The sequence below is a fragment of the Cucumis sativus genome, chromosome 7, assembly GCF_000004075.3.
Source record: "Cucumis sativus cultivar 9930 chromosome 7, Cucumber_9930_V3, whole genome shotgun sequence".
NCBI lineage: Eukaryota > Viridiplantae > Streptophyta > Magnoliopsida > Cucurbitales > Cucurbitaceae > Cucumis > Cucumis sativus.
The window spans coordinates 9,037,824-9,053,836 of record NC_026661.2 but is presented as its reverse complement, the minus strand read 5'-3'; the positions used below and the strand labels follow the sequence as shown (position 1 = coordinate 9,053,836).

The 16,013-nt window shown below is 34.6% G+C and overlaps 1 long non-coding RNA gene across 1 annotated transcript; it reads left to right on the top strand.

The window, feature by feature from the left end:
* The first annotated feature begins 5,194 nt into the window (after positions 1–5,194).
* LOC116405281 lies at positions 5,195–5,669 on the top strand. The gene is made up of 3 exons (XR_004218433.1): positions 5,195–5,248; positions 5,351–5,513; positions 5,620–5,669. It is a non-coding gene; the product is annotated as an uncharacterized LOC116405281 (long non-coding RNA).
* Positions 5,670–16,013: the final 10,344 nt, after the last annotated feature.

Below are 16,013 nucleotides of genomic sequence, written 5' to 3'. Positions count from 1 at the left end.
ATTGGCAACCAAGTGCCTAAGTGAAACAACTATAGTGCGAAACATACCTAAGTAGTGTCCAAAAAGTGCCTAAGCTGTAAATGCAACCCAAGAACTCGTAAGTGTGAGCTTTGTCGACTCATATCCTACCAAAATATCTGAAAAAATAACTTAACGACCCGAAATGGCAACCAAGTGCGCATGTGCAATAATTATAGTGCCAAACAAACCTAAGTAGTTTAAAAAACGTGCCTATTATATAAACACAACCAAAGAATGCTTAAGTGTGAGCTTTCTCAACTCAAAATCTACCAAAATGTCAGAAAAAAGGACTTAACGACCCAAAATGAAAATAAGTGCACAAAAGCAACAACTATAGTGCCAGACCAACCCAAGTAGTGTCTAAAAGGTGCCTAAGGTTTAAAGACAAACCAAGAATGTTTAATTGTGACCATTCCTGATATGGATCAAGAAATCATGATTGAATCAAATGAAGAAGTTGAGTAGATGCAATGCTTGGAAGTTGAAGAGTTATTTTGGGCAACTCAAAAGTCATAAATTTAAATGTTTAAGAAATAATGTTTATGTGTTTTTAGTTATTATGTTAGTTGAAAGGTTATCAAATTAAATGTTTTGACCTTTCATTTCATATTTTAATTAGTATAAATAGGGTTGTAATTTTTCCACATTTAAAAGAAGAATTTGGGATGAAAGAAATCTGAAAAATTCTAGAATGTAGAATTTTGTTCTTGTCTGTTGTGATAGAATGCACAAACATTTGAAGCATTAAAGTGAGAATTGATCTACCTTACTTGTGGAGTGTTTTGAAGATTAAGGATTGATGGGAGTTTCTAATTTTGTTCGATCCTTGGTTTCTTAGATCATCTAAGCAATTTGTATGTAGCCTATCTTAGGGGTTGAAATCAAATTGGTTTTGCGGCTAGTGGGGTTGTGTTCTTTGAGTCTTGTTGTTTAACATGATTCTTAGATCCAATGCCTAGGGGTTTCTTATCAATTTCCAACACATAACCTACCAAAAAGTGACCAAAAAGGACTTAAGGACCTTAAATGGAAACCAAGTGTGCAAGTGCATCAACTATAGTGCCAACCAACCTATGTAGTGTCCAAGAGGTGCTTAGGCTGTAAAGACTATCAAACAATGCTTAAGTGTGAGCTTTCTTAACTCATAAACTACCAAAAATTGAAAAACAAAGAAGGAATTAACGACCAAAAATGGTAAATAAGACAAGAACTATAGTGCTAAACCAACCTAAGTGGTGTGCAAGTTCTGAACCTAAAAGAACCCGACACATTCTGACCTAACGATTTAACTCTCCTACTTTCTACGGGCTATTGTGGGTTTAGTCGAGAGTGAAGAGTTGTTGATGAAAGTACTGATCTCGAGGGAACTAGATGCATTTTAACTATTCGGCTTAACTCTCCTACTCTATTATGGCTTCAACCGAGGGTGAAAAGTTCCCACACAAGTTCTGATCTGGAAGGAACCCGACGCATTTTAACCTATTTGCTTAGCTCTCATACTTTTATGGGCTATTGTGGCTTCAGCTAAGAGGGAAGAGTTCCTAACACAAGTTATGATACCAAAGGAACTCGATGCATTCTAACCTAACCAGCTTAACTCTATTACTTTCTACGAGCTATTATTGCTTTGACCATGAGTGAAGATTTTCATGCAAGTTCTGATATCGAAAGAACCAAATGCATTCTGACCCAACTGGCTTAACTTTTCTACTTCCAACGGGCTATTGTTGCTTCGGCCAATAGTAAAGAGTTCCCTACGAAAATTTTGATTTCAAAGGAACTCGATGCATTCTGACCTAACCGTCTTAATTCTCTTACTTTCTATAGGCTATTTTTGCTTCCACCAAGAGTTAAGAGTTCCCTACGAAAGTATTGGTTCCGATGGAACCAATGAATTATGATTTAACCACGTTAACTCTCCTACTTTCTATAGTATTGCTTCGGCCAAGAGGGAAGAGTTCCCTATGCAAATTCTGATATTGAAGGAACCTGACACATTTTGACCTAACCAGCTTAACTCTCCTACTTTCTACAAGTTATTGTTGCTTCGGCCAAGAAAGCATTCCCTACGCAAATTTTGATTCTGAAGGAACCCGACGCATTCCGACCTAACCGGCTTAACTCTCACCTTTTTATGGCTATTGTTGCTTCGACCAAGAGTTAAGAGTTTCCTATGCAAGTTCTAATATCGAAGGAACCAAATGCATTTTGACCTAACTGCTTAACTCTCCTACTTTCTACAGGCTATTGTGGCTTTAGCCGAGAGTGAAGAGTTCCATGAAATTTCTGGTCAGGAAGGAACCCGATGCATTTTAACATATTCGGCTTAAATCTCCTACTTTCTATGGGCTATTGTGGCTTCAACTGAGAGTGAAGAGTTCCTGACACAAGTTCTGATCCCAAAGGAACTCGATGCGTCTGACCTATCCGAGTTAATTCTCCTACTTCCTACGGCTATTGTTGCTTCGACCATAAGTGAAGATTTCCCTACGCAAGTTCTTATATCGAAAGATCTAAACGCATTCTCACCTAACTGGCTTAACTCTTTTACTTCCAATGGTTATTGAAGCTTCAGCCAAGAGTGAAGAGTTCCCTACGAAAATTTTGATCCTGAAGGAAATCAACGCATTCTGACCTAATTAGGCTTAACTATCCGACTTTGTACAGGCTCTTTTTGCTTCAGCCAAGAGTTAAGGGTTCCTTACGCAAGTATGGATCCCGAAGGAACCCACACATTCTGATCTAACCGCTTTAACTCTCCTACTTTCTATATGAAATTATTTCTTTGGCCAGGAGGGAAGAGTTCCCTACGAAAATTTTGATACGAAGTGAACCCGACGCATTCCGACCTAACCGGCTTAACTCCCCGACTTTCTATGCGTTATTGTTGCTTTGACTAAGGAAGCCTACGCAAGTTCTGATTCTCGAGGAACCCGATGCATTCTAACATAAATGGCTTAACTCCCGTACTTTCTACGGGCTATTGTGGCTTCGGCGAGAGTGAAGAGTTGTCGAAGAAGTTATGATCCCAAAGAACCCGATGCATTTTAACCTAACCGGCTTAATTCTCCTACTTTCTACGAGCTATTGTGGCTTCAATCGAGAGTGAAGAGTTCCCGACACAAGTTCTGATCCCAAAGAAAGCCGACACATTCTGACCTAACCAGCTTAACTCTCCTACTTTCTACAGGTTATTGTTGCTTCGACCATGAGTGAAGATTTCCCTGTGCAAGTTCGGATATCTAAAGAACCAAACATGCATTCTGACCTAACTGGCTTAACTCTTCTACTTTCAACCGGCCATTGTTGCTTCGACCAAGAGTGAAGAGTTCCCTACGAAAATTTTGAACCCGAAGGAACTCGACACATTCTAAACTAATTGGCTTAAATCTTCGACTTTCTACGGGCTATTTTTGCTTCCACCAAGAGTTAAGAGTTCCCTACGCAAGTATTGATCCCGAAGGAACCCATCGCATTATGATCTAATCGCTTCAACTCACCTTCTTTCTACAGGAAATTGTTGCTTTCACCAAGAGTGAAGAGTTCCCTACGCAAATACTAATACGGAAGGAACCCGACGCATTTTGACCTGACCAACTTATCTTTCCTACTTTCTACAAGTTATTGTGGCTTCGGTCGAGAGTGAAGAGTTTCCTACGAAAGTTTGATCCTGAAAGAACCCAATGCATTATGACTTAATAGGCTTACCTCTCCTACTTTCTACCAGCTATTGTAGCTTCGACCGTGAGTGAAGAGTTCTGATGCAAGTTTTGATCCCAAACGAACCCGACGCATTCTAACCTAACAAGCTTAACTCTCCTACTTTCTACGGGCTATTGTAGCTTCAGGCAAGAGTGAAAAGTAAAGTTCTCTACTTTCTATGGGCTTTTTATTATAAGTGTAAAGAAATAGGTGTATGAATTGGATCGATGAACATTTTTTTGAATTTTTTTTAAGCTTAAAAGGATATTTATGGAACTTTCAATAATTCATCAATATTTTTTAAACAGAACTTTTCAATAGTTGATGATTATTTTTTAAACAAAACTTTAGCGACTTTCATCTAAAACCAAAGACAATGGTATTTTTGAACCGTTTTCGAAAGTTTAAGGGCATCTTTCAACTTTTAAAAGGAGACTTTTTTGACACAAACCACTAGGGGTATTCTAACACTGACAACACTAACAACCCAGACTACCCATCCCAAATTTCGAGTATTATTACAAAATATGTTTTTTAACTTATGGATATGTTGAATTTTGATATTATGAAATTTTAGTAATTGATATGTGTGGTAAAAAAATTTAAGTGTTTAAGTTAATCAAGAATACACTCCATTTACAAGGAGTACAAGGAGTCGTAGATTTAGTTGAAAAAATTATGAAAAAAAGTCCTATTTTAAAAAAAGTACAATCAAGTGAAATGTTACATAAACTTCACAACATAGTTAATAAGATAACACAATATTACAAGATTTTGTTTACACGTATACATACATATTAGTGTAAAGTTTTTGAATGTATATTTAAACGAAAGTTATTGCCATTCAACTAGAGTAATAAAATAACTAAAGAGCTCAATAAATTACAACAAATGTGATGGTACTTTGACACCAGAAGCTCAACCATTTGAAGGAAAGTTCCAACAATGGATAAAAGGAAGCATACTAAGTAAAACAAGAGGATTATTTTTATTGTCTTCCATTATCTGAGAGTGGAATGCAAACAAAGCAATGCAAAAAGCACCATTCAAGACATCTGACTGATTTATACAAAGTGTAAATAAGACACCAATACAATGTTGAACATTCTCCAAAACAAGATGCAACATACACATCATTCATTTGGCTATTCAACGGGAATATGTCACGTTTTTTGCCATAATTATTCTTGTTTCATGTTTGCCCACGATGGCAGGACAAGACTTTCAGGTAAAGCAAATCCTGGTTTTCCAATGTCAAAAGGCCTTGGCCGCTTGCAGGTAATACTTAGTTTTCCATTTTTAACCTTAAGGTTGCACTTTATGTTTAAATTGTCCATCCGAACATCTTTTTTTTTCTTTCTTCTTTCCTTCGGGTAATAAAGAATAGTGACCTTGAAGAATTAAGAGAATTGGGTCCGGCACCTTTGGCACTTTTTACCATGGAAAATGGAGGGGACTGATGTTGCTATATAAACGAATCAATGAGAGGTGTTTTGCTGGGAAACCTTCTAAACAAGATCGCAAGGTTGTTCATTTTAAGCAACTGGCTTTTCTTTTCTTTTGTTATTCGTGTATTTTTCTTTTTGTTCCTTGACTCAAGTCCTTTTTGTTGTTTTATATTTACCAGTGAGAAGATTTTTAGAATGAAGCAATTAAGTTTGCTGATTTGCACCACCCAAATGTGGTACTTTTTATGGTGTCGTGCTTGATGGGCCTGGGAGATCTGTGGCCACAGTAACAGAATATATGGCCAATGGTTCGCTCAAAAATGCTTTGTTGAAGAATGAAAAGTAACAATTGTTCTCATTTTTCATACGTTTAATTTAATTTGTTAGAAGTTAGTTGCAGTATAATGTATCTTCACCCTTAGATTAAGCATAAATACAATTGATGCAGGAGTCTTGAAAAGTGGAAGCGCCTCTTGATTGCTATGGATGCGGCTTTTGAATGGAACACCTGCACAGAAAGAATATTGTGCACTTTGATTTTGAAAGTGATAATCTACTGGTCAATCTTCGAGATCCTCATCACTCAATATGCAAGGTTTGTGTATTACTGATAATAGCAGAATCATCATTGTAGTGCATTCCATTTAGTTAAACTCTTGATTTGATTTTTAAACAAAACAGGATGATAACCAATTTTTATAGTTATTGTTGTAATTAACACAATTAATTGTCAAATAAAAAATGTATTTGACTATTAACATTTTTTTGTTTGACTAATTATAGTATGTTTTAAGAAGAAAATAAGCTTGGCTTGTCTTAGATATACGGGATAAAGTAATGTTTTTAACTAACAAATGCCTTAAACCAGCAATGGTCTCAATCTCCTCCCAAGACCTCTCAAAACCCTTACTCTCTAATCAAATGTTCCATTAAAAAAAAATCTAGTGAGATATTTCACAACCTTGATCACATAAGACAACAATCTCTATTTCAAACCAAACTAACTCTAAAGGGCTCGACAAAAGTTGAAAATCAAGGTAGCAAACTGCGATCTCTAAAGGATACGATGTGATCTAAAGGAATGCTCCTGTGCTATAAATGCATGGGTGCAGTCCAAACACAAAGGAAGATTGTCCCTATATATAATAACTTTTTATAGGAAGCATTTTTGAAGTGTTAACTCATCTATTTCCAACGGGCTATTCCTACTTCGACCAAGAGTGAGAGTTCCTTACGAAAATTCTGATTCCGAAGGAACTCGACGCATTTTGACCTAACCGACTTAACTTTTTGAGTTTCTACATGCTATTTTTGCTTCCTCCAAGAGTTAAGAGTTTCCTACGCAAGTATTGATTCTGAAAGGAACCCGACGCATTCTTATCTAACTGGTTTAACTCTTCTACTTTCTATTGGAAATTGTTGCTTCAACCAAGAGGGAAGAGTTGCCTACGCAAATTCTGATACCGAAGGAACCCGATGCATTCTGATCTAACCAGCTTTACTCTTCTACTTTCTACATGCTATTGTTGCTTCAGCCAAGAGTGAAGATTTCCCTACGCAACTTTTGATCCTGAACGAACCCGACGCATTCGGAGGTAGGGAGCTGATTCCTAAGAAGTTGGTTAGTGTTCTTGTTCTGATTTTTTTACCTTCAGTTAACTACGTTGTTTCTGAAGAAATTAAAGTTATGGGATGTGATGCATGTTGGTAGGGAGCTGAATCCTTTCTTAGGAACGTTTTGGTGAGCATGGAGGCTGTTTATTTGAGTCGGAAGCCCACTGCAAAATCTGTTTTGGAGTTTGGTCGATCTGTTCATGATGATACAAATTTGTTATGATCATATTGCATTTTGAAGTTTTGGGGTATTTTCTTCCATTTCTTTTCTACTTCCAATTTCATTTTCAATTTCTGCTTATTTTTTATTCTTTCTTATGTATATTATTTTCTAATGGTCACAAGTTGTGCAATGTCTTTCTTTTAAGTCATTGGCTACTTTGTAAAGAGAAAAACAAAGTTAACTATATCATCATTCTACTCTTTCTACCCCATTTCCATAAAGAAGCAAGAAACCAGCTAACAGGCAGATCGAACTGCTTAAAGACTCAATTGGCCATTTAGTCTTCGAGATTTAACATTCTGTCATTGTTGTCGTTGCCCTTAAATCTCCTCACAATCTCTTTTTTCTTCCAACAATCATTAAGAAAAATCTGTGTAAACTGAACCCCATGTCTTCCCTTCTCTTCCCACCGACGAGAATTTTTCCCACTCTCCACTGCAAAACCCATTTTGGAGCTTATTCGATCAGTTCATGTTGATACAAATTTTTCCGAATCGTAATGCATTTGTAACTTTTGGAGTATTTTTCTTCCTTCAGTTTGTTTTCTACTTTCACTTTCATTTCAATTTCTGCGTATTTTTTATTCTTTTTTATGTATATTGCTTTCTAATGGTCATTTGTGGTGCAAATTCTTTCCTTTAAATCATTGGTTATTTTGTAAATAGAAAAACAAAGTGAACCATGTCATCGTTCTACTCTTTCTATAACATTTCCATAAGGTTTATTTTGCAGTTATCGTTGGTTAGAGTTGTTCTGTTTTTTTCTGCTCTGATTTCATTGCATTGTTTTGAAGAATTTAAAGTTATGGGTTGTGATGATCCTTTCTTAGAAACGGTTTGGCATTCCTAGAGACTGCTTATGTGAGTTGGAATCGCACTGTAAATCCATTTTGGAGCTTGTTCGATCTTTTCATGGTGATACAAATTGGTTATGATCATATTGCACTTGGAACTTTGGGGTATTTTTCTTCCTTCCATTTTTTTTTTCTACTTCCAATTTCATTTTCAATTTCTGCATATTTTTTATACTTTCTATTGTATATTGTTTTCTAATGGTCATTTGTGGTGCAATGTCTTTGATTTAAGTCAATGGTTATTTTGTACGTAGAGAAACAAAGTGAACTATGTCATCGTTCTACTCTTTCAACAACATTTCCATAAAGTAGCAAGAAAACAGCTAAAGATCAAACTGCCTAAATGAACTTCTAACATGTTGATACAGAAAGTTAAATGAACGAGAGGGAGATGGGAAAGGGCAGGCAGTTTTTAGTAAAAGGAAGGGCCTGCAATACTCCATGAGAGATAGGGGAAGCAGAAGGCTCATGATCCTTTTCTGGTTTTAATTGTAGTATTTTTAATTTTGTTTATTTGTGTTTTGGAGTAGGAGGGTTTCTTTGTTTGTTGTTTGTAATTTCTATGTAATTTTCTTTTTATTGTAACATTGAGTTTCAAATATCAATATAATAGAAACACCACATCTGTGTTCTATCAAGGTTGTATGTTCAAAAGTGAGTAGATAGTTGAGGAGGTCCTTATGTTCAAAAGTGAAGTGAATTCTAGGTGATACAATATAAAATTTATCTTAACCCATCAGCTTAAGCTTTTGGGTGATTAAATGGTTTAACAATAATATGATTTCAAAGTAAAATCAAGTGGAGAGGACACAAAGGCTAGTATTTTAGGTAAAGGTGAACAAAGGTTCTTTATTCAATTTCTAATGCTGGGCTGTAGAACATAATTATGGTTGAAGTTGTAATAGTACTCTACTTCATTTGTACAATGTACTCTACTCATTTGTACAATGTACTCTACTTCATTTGTACAATTATTACTTCATTTGTACAATGCCTTCTACTTCTATTGTACAATGCATACTAATTAAGTTGAGTCAACATTGTTAAATAAAAAAAGCTGCTTGATGTTGGTTGAGTCAACAATCAATTCTTTACTGTAACTAATGTTGAAGTTGTGTTTGTATTCTGTGATGAACTAGATGGATGGGCGTGGGATTGACTCATTAGCAAGATTTTACCTGTATTTTGGATATACTCAAAAGAAGAATTATCATTCCCAGCCAAAAAGTTGAAAGCATTTTGGTTTTCACCTCCCTCCATTTCTAATGCTGCTGATGATGGTGATGGAGTCAATGGACCTCTGCCAAGAGTGTTCATATCACAAATTCTCGTGGATTAGTTGAGTAAATAAACTCAAGGTGCGTTTCACCAAATTCTCGATATGCAAAAATTGAATATATTTTTTTCCTGAAATTTGGCTACAACCTGTATCTTGGTGCTGCAGTAAGTGTATTGTTTTTTTTTAAACACAAACTACTAGCATTTTTATTATTGAACTGATGAACAAAAATTCAGACAAACTAATCATTTACCTCATTTTTCCCTCCTCTCAAAATACATCATGGAAAGAATAAAACAAACACAAAATCAATAACATGAGGCAAACCACAGTTTGAACCATGCACAATGCTCTCTCTTTCTAGACTTTTAATGCACGGTCATTCTGTTTTCCGGCACTGGTTGTAAAGCAGTTCTCACTTTCACGCCACCTCCAACAACTTTTGTGTTGATGTTATTATTTTCCATCTTCTTATGGTTAAGTTGGAGTTTTTCCTTGAACAACTTCCTCAGCTGCCTTAGGCTAGTATTATCATTCTTCACCACTAACTGAATGAACTTTGCTTTGTTCTGTTCTTTTTCAGCTTCTTCTTCCTCAGCATCTGGGTTGTCCATTAGCAAACTAATGGTTTGTTCTTCAACGGGAGATTTGGCTTCTATTGTTGGCCTAGGGAATTGGTTTGCCAATGATTGAACTGCATTGTTGTTGGAGGATGTGATAGTGATTTCCACCAAAGCTTCCTCACATTGAACAATGGCATTTGGGATTTCTGGTTGTGAGTCGATAGCTTCGACAATTATGTCTTTCGGAAGAGTTTCTTCTTCATTTTCCATTGGATCTTGACATCAACCAAATCATCAGAAACATTCTCGGGGAACTCCTCCGTGGACTTATTGATAATTGTATCATCTTCTTCAGCTTGAACGGAACTTTTCTCCATTTTTGTTTCCTTCTTGTCTCCTTCAATGTCAGCATTTGATGCTACATTTCCAGTTGAGGGATCTGATCATTTTCATCTTGATCGTCTTTCACTTCCAAAGATTCTTCATCACTGCTCAAGGCATCATCTCCATCAACTTCAGTTTCTTCTTCCACATTTTCATGGGAAGAGACAGTTCTTCAGCAGAGTTATTCACGTGTGTTTTCTTCTTCAACATCTTCTTCAATTTTATGTTCCAATTCACAGGTAGACTCATTTTGTTGAGATTCAAATCCCATACCAAATTCTTCTGCAATGCTCGATTTGTGAACTTCAGTAACATCCAAGTCTTTAGTAGGCAGAGAAGATTTGTCAGATTCATTGATTTCCTCAGCAGAATCTCCACAAAATCATCATCTTTCGAAACTTCATTTACTTTTTCATCTTCAGAGAAGCATTGCACATCCGAGTTAGCATGAGGTCTCTGTTAGAATCATCAACGCTCTTTGCACTAATTACATTTTCATCAAAAGATTTTAACAAATCATCAAGAACCATTTTTGGTTCCTTCTCTGAGAGTGCAGTAAGTGTATTGTTAGCAATGTAGTAGGCATAAGGTAGGAACAGGATGCATTTTGTGTTTTATCCATCTAAGTTTTGGTTTATGCAACAAAACCTTAGCTTGAATTACAACTTCATATCATTTTTCCTACTGCATTCAGGACATAATCAGAAGATACACTGAATGTTCTTGCATTGGGAAGAAGCATGCTGCTTTGGCTGGTTCTTTGGGTTCCTTCACATGGGAAAAGCCTTCACATTCAGAGTTTGAGCAATTAGCAAGGCTATTATTCTCCCATGACTCTGAAACTTATGTTATTTAGTTCACCATATTATCGTCGATAATTAACCAAATTTCATTTCTGAATTGCGATTTGACCAAGAATTTGAAAACAAAATGCATATTGTTTTCTTTTTTATTCTTTTCTATTGCGTTTCATTTTCTATTGGTCATTTGTTGTGCAATGTTTTCTTCTTAAGTCATTGGTTACTTTGTAAAGAGAAAAACAAAGTGATTTATTTCATCGTTCTACTCTTTCTACAACATTTCCGTACAAAAACAAGAACACTGCTAACAGGTAGATCAAACTTTGCTAAAATTCGTTTCCCTTCTTGGAAGATATTCGTCCATGCCTAAACCTGCAGCTGGAAACTGATTGTTCTCGATCATGTCCAGTGCTGAACCCCCAAATGGATTGGAAGGATCAAGGTGAAGGTTTATTTTCTTCTTATCGATGGTTAGAGTTTTTCTTTCGTTTTGTTCTGCTTTGAGTCAATTCCATTGTTTTTTAAGAATTTAAAGTTATGGGTGTGATGATCCTTTGTTAGGAACGTTTTGGCAAGACTGGAGACTGCTTATCTGAGTCGGAATCCCACTGCAAAATCATTTTGGAGCTTATTCGATCAGTTCATGTTGATACAAATTTCTCTTGATCGTAATGCATTTGGAACTTTTGGAGTATTTTTCTTCCTTCCATTTATTTTCAACTTTCAATTTCATTTTCAATTTCTGCGTATTTTTTATTCTTTCTTATGTATATTGTTTTCTAATGGTCATTTGTGTGCAAATTCTTTCCTTTTAAGTCAATGGTTATTTTGTAAATAGAAAAACAAAGTGAACCATGTCATCGTTCTACTCTTTCTACAACATTTCCATAAAGAAGCAAGAAAACAATAGTCTTTTGTGATTTAACATTCTGCCATTCGTGACGATACCCTTAAATCTCCTCACAATCTCTTTGTTCTTCCAACAATCGTTAAGAAAAATCCCTAGAAATCGAACTCCATGTCTTCCCTTTTCTCCCAACCGGCCATAATTTTTCTCACTCTCCAAACAAAATCGTTTCAACCTTATTCTACTTCACTACCCATTTCCAAAATTTTCATTTCCCTCGGAAATTCTTTGTCGATGTTGAAACCTGCAGCTGGGAATCGATTGTTCTCGATCTTGTCGAGTGCCGGTTCTAATGGATTGCAAGGATCAAGGTTAAGGTTTATTTTTTAGTTGTTGTTGTTTAGAGTTGTTGTTCTGTTTTTTTCTGCTCTAATTTCATTGCATTGTTTTTGAAGAATTTAAAAGATATGGGTTGTGATAATCGTTGATAGGGAGCTGAATCCTTTGTTAGGAATGTTTTAGTGAGCATGGAGGCAGTTTATCTGAGTGGGAATCCCACTGCCCATCTTTTTTGGGGCTTGTTCGTTCGGTTCATAATGATACAAAGAACTTTTTGGGTATTTTTCTTCCTTCCATTTTTTTTCTACTTCCAATTTCATTTTCAATTTCTTGATTGAGCATTCAATTTCAGGAAATGCACTGTATACTGTCAAAAGCAAATTTCAGTTGGCAAGTGGTTTGGAATATCAGAAAAAAGTAATTGTATAGTTTATAAGGTAATTTTGAGGTGATTTAAGAAAAATTGGTTGTTCGGCAATCAATTTTTCTACACTACCTTGACTCTACCTTAATAGAGGACATGTGTGTCTTCTAGTTTCACATTAGTTGGTCTTTCTTTTCTATTGCATATTATTTTATGTTGGTGATTCGTTGTGGAATGTGTTTGTTTTAAGTCATTGGTTACTTTGTAAAGAGAAATACAAAGTGAATTATTTCATCGTGTACTCTTTCTACAACATTTCTGTAAATAAGCAAGAAAACTGCAAACAGGGAGGTGAAACTTTCTTTAAATTCAATTGGCCATTTCTTCATTTTTGATTTAATATTTGTGTCATGACCCTTAAATCTCCTCACAATCTCTTTGTTCTTCCAACAATCATTAAGAAAAATCCCTCGAATCTGAACCCCATGTCTTTTCTTTCTCCTCACCAGCTAGAATTTTGCCCACTCTCCAAACAAAATCTTTTCAACCTTATTTTTCTTTACTACCCATTTCCAAAAATTTGATTTCCCTCCTCGAAAAATCTTCGTCCATGCAGAAACCTGCGACTGGGAGCTGATTGTTCTCAATCAAGTCCAGTGCTGAACCCCCAAATGGATTGCAAGGATCAAAGGTTAAGGTTTATTTTTTTGTTATCGTTGGTTAGAGTTTTTGTCTTTTTTTTTCTGCTTTGAGTTAATTCCATTGTTTTTGAAGAATTTAAAGTTGTGGGTTGTGCTGATTCTTTTAGGAACGTTTTGGAAAACCTGGAGACTGCAAATCTGAGACGGAATTCTACTCAAAATCCGTTTTGGAGCTTGTTCTATCTGTTCATGGTGAATCAAGTCCGTTTTATTCTGCTTGCATTTCATTTTGAATTTTTGCATATTTTTTGTTCTTTTCAATGTATATTGTTTTCTAATGGGCATTTAGTGTGCAATGTCTTTCTTTTAAGTCATTGGTTACTTTGTAAAGAGGAAAAAAATTGAACTATGTCCTCGTTCTACTCTTTCTACATCAGTTCCATAAAGAAGCAAGAAAACTGCTAAAATAGGCTGATCAAACTTCCCTAAACATTGAATTGGCCATTTAGTCTTTTGGTATTTAACATTTTTCCATTCTTTTTGTTTCCCTTAAATCTCTTCATAATCTTTTTGTTCTTCCAACAATCATTAAGAAAAATCCCTGTAAGTCGAACCCCATGTGTTCCCTTTTCTCCTCACCGGCCAGAATTTTGCCCACTCTACAAACAAAATCATTTCAACCTTATTTTTCTTCACTACCACTTCCAAAATTTTCATTTCCCTATGAAAATATTTTTCGATGCCGAAACTTGCGGTTGGGAACCGATTATTCTCTATCATGTTCAATGTTGAACCTCCCAATGGATGGCAAGGATCAAGAGTTAAGGTTGATCTTTTTGTGATTGTTGGTTAGAGTTCTTGTTCTGTTTTTCTGTCTTGATTTAATTTCGTTGTTTTTGAAGAATTTAAAGTTATGGGTTGTGATGATCGTTTGTGCGTGTGCGAACATGTTGATATTTTTTAGTGATGAGATTCTTCCAATTTTAAAATAATAATTTCGTTATCCTGATGTTTAAGCCATTAATGTTATTTTGAGATAAAAATAGCGAACAAGTTGATATTGTTTAAGCCATTATGTTGAGATTCTTAAATTCTGAAAAATAATAATTTTGTTATTTTGAAATTCAAATTCAATTGGGTTATTTTAAAATTAGTAAGATTGAATAAAGTTATTAAAATATTGAATCAATTAGTTGAGTCCCAAGATATTAAAAAAAAGTTGCAATATGGATTGATGTATATTTTTCAAGTAAAAATTAATTAAAAGCTAATAAATGACATAAATTAATTACAACGTAGAAACTAAATAATTACAGTTGGAGAAGGTGGATATTTTGTAAAATACCATGCACGTGCAAAAAATGTTATTTGCTAAAATTCAAAAGAAAAAATAGTTTTTCCATTTTTTAAAATAACCTAAGAAAAGTTGTTATATCTCTTAGGACAAAGAGTGTGGATCTACAGGTCCATATTCGACTTATTTTTTGTTGGTAAAATTGCATAAAACCGCATTATATTGAAATAATGACACTCTTAAACCAATATTAATAGAAATTATAATTTAATTAATGTTTTTAAGTCAAATGAACATGATTTTTACTCCTAAACATAATTATTGTAATTGTTTTTTAATCTTAATTCATTTACACATCTTTGTGCATATGTGTGCGTGCGCGTGTGCGTGTGGGTGAGTGTGCGTGTACGCTAGCGTGTGCATGTGTATGCGCATGTGTTTGTGTGTGTGTTTGTGTGTGTGTTTGTGCGTGTGTCCGTGTGTGCGCATGTGCACGTGTGTGTGTGTCTGTGTGTGCTCGTGTGCGCGTGTGCTTGTATACGAACAAGTTGATATTTCTTAATGTTGAGTTTCTTTCAATTTTAAAATAATAATTTAATTATTTTGATATTCAAGTCATTAATATTATTTTGAGATAAAGATAGTGAACAAGTTGATATATTTTAATTTTGAAATTCAATAACATAATTGAGATTATGAAATTCTGAAAAAATAATAATTTTGTTATTTTGAAATTCAATTTGGCTATTTTGAAATTCAAATTCCATTATATTATTTTAAAATTCAAATTCAACATGCGTGCGTTCGTGCGTTTGTCCATGTGTGTGTGTGCGGGTGTGTGTGAGTGTGCGTGCGTGTGTGCGTTCCTACATGTGGGTGTGTGTTCGTGTGTGCGAACAAGTTGATATTTTTTAATGTTGAGATTCTCTCAATTTTAAAATAATAATTTAGTTTTCTTGATATTCAAGCCATTAATATTATTTTGAGATAAAGATATCGAACAAGTTGATATTTTTTAATTTTAAAATTCAATTAAGGTTATTTTAATACAAAATCTATCGTTGAGATTCTCAAATACTATTAAATTATAATTTTGTTATTTTGAAATTCAAATTCAATTTGGTTATTTTGAAGTTAGTAAGATTGAATAAAATTATTAAAATGTTGATTCCCAAATTATATAAATTTGGTTACACTAGAAGAAATTTGCCATTCAATATCGGTTTAAAATCGACATTAATGATCTTTGGTGTCAGTTCGGAACTGACATCTATGCTAGCGTTATTAAAGGCCTTTAATGTCGTTTTTGCTTTGATGTCGGTTTAAAAACGATATCAAATGCATCAGTAATGTCGGTATGGTCATTGATGTTGGTTTAAAACCGACATTTTTTATGGTGCTATTGTTGACCTTTAGTGTCGGTTTGCCTTTGTTATCGTTTTTAAACCGACATTAAAGTCTTGTTTTTGGATCTATTTTTACAAAAAAAATATATAATTATTGCATTATTGTTCATTTTTTATAAACTGACATTAGATACGTGTAAATAAATATTTTTTTCTCACACCAACAAATCAATAAAATTAATATTATTTTAGGAACTACAATATTTTTCTTTACATTTGTATATAGAAAATGAAA